General features: G+C 33.1%; 1 protein-coding gene across 3 annotated transcripts in view; it reads left to right on the top strand.

The window, feature by feature from the left end:
• The first annotated feature begins 433 nt into the window (after window positions 1–433).
• LOC109206006 overlaps window positions 434–888 on the top strand; it is a 10,749-nt gene continuing 10,294 nt past the window's right edge. For 2 of the 3 annotated variants that reach the window (XR_002064772.1, XM_019368772.1), the window contains exon 1: window positions 435–674. The gene's annotated coding sequence lies outside the window, so the exon portion shown is untranslated. Of the gene's footprint in view, window positions 675–888 lie in introns of all 3 variants that reach the window. The other variant, XM_019368771.1, reaches the window with a different exon arrangement.

Here is an 888-nt window from a genome sequence, read left to right as displayed (position 1 = left end):
TCTGGAGTATAGAAGTATTGTTTCTTTCTGTAGCTTGTAACTTATGATATTCCGGGTTTTGGGAGAGTTTATGTACCCCTTCGATAGTGGTTATTGTATATGCCGAGCGACATCTTAATTTCTTATTAAAAATTTACCTGTTAGTTGTTAGCTTTTATGTTTTCGTTTCATTTTCCGCAAATGTTAGGCTTACCTAATCGTACAGACTAGGTACCATCACGATAGTTCACGGAGGGAGAACTTAGGTTGTGACATTAAATTAAAGTTTGCTTTAGATATAATTAAATTCTGCATTGGATAAATTTTGTAAGAAAACAATATTGTAAAAACTCTTAATGCTTGACTTTGTTTTAATAATTAATTAGATAGATTAGATTCAGAAGATAAGTTAAACTTTTATATTCAAGTCAAAACCGCTGGCAAGAAGGAAAAGAAGAGAATTAACAAAGGAGAGGCAACTGAAAACACATATCTTCCCAAAGTACCCTCACCCCAATATTTATTCACTGATCTATCCCTTCTCCTCGACCCCCAAAATATATTTCAAAACCCTAGAACCGCAATATCCAATTCTAATTTCTAAAAGCTTTGTGTTCTCGGGGAGCAATTACAATCCAGAATACTCACAAACGATTGTTCGATTAAATAGCTATTTCATCAATTCTTCGAGAAAGGTGCGTTTTCTTAGCTTATTACCTTGTAATTTTTGGGTTTTTGTAGCCCTAATTCTTCGATTTTTGAGAACGTATTGAATGTTTTACTTCATTTGGGGTTTTTAATTACCTTAAATTGAATAGATTATTTCTGTGCTTAACTGAATTTTCTTACAATATTTTGGTATTGTTTTTTTTTCTTTATTTGCTAAAAAGTTCCCCCCCCCCCCCCCCC

The sequence above is a fragment of the Nicotiana attenuata genome, unplaced genomic scaffold (genome assembly GCF_001879085.1).
Source record: "Nicotiana attenuata strain UT unplaced genomic scaffold, NIATTr2, whole genome shotgun sequence".
Classification (NCBI taxonomy): Eukaryota; Viridiplantae; Streptophyta; class Magnoliopsida; order Solanales; family Solanaceae; genus Nicotiana; species Nicotiana attenuata.
The sequence above is the reverse complement of the archived record's forward strand: the minus strand, read 5'-3'. Positions and strand labels throughout refer to the sequence as shown.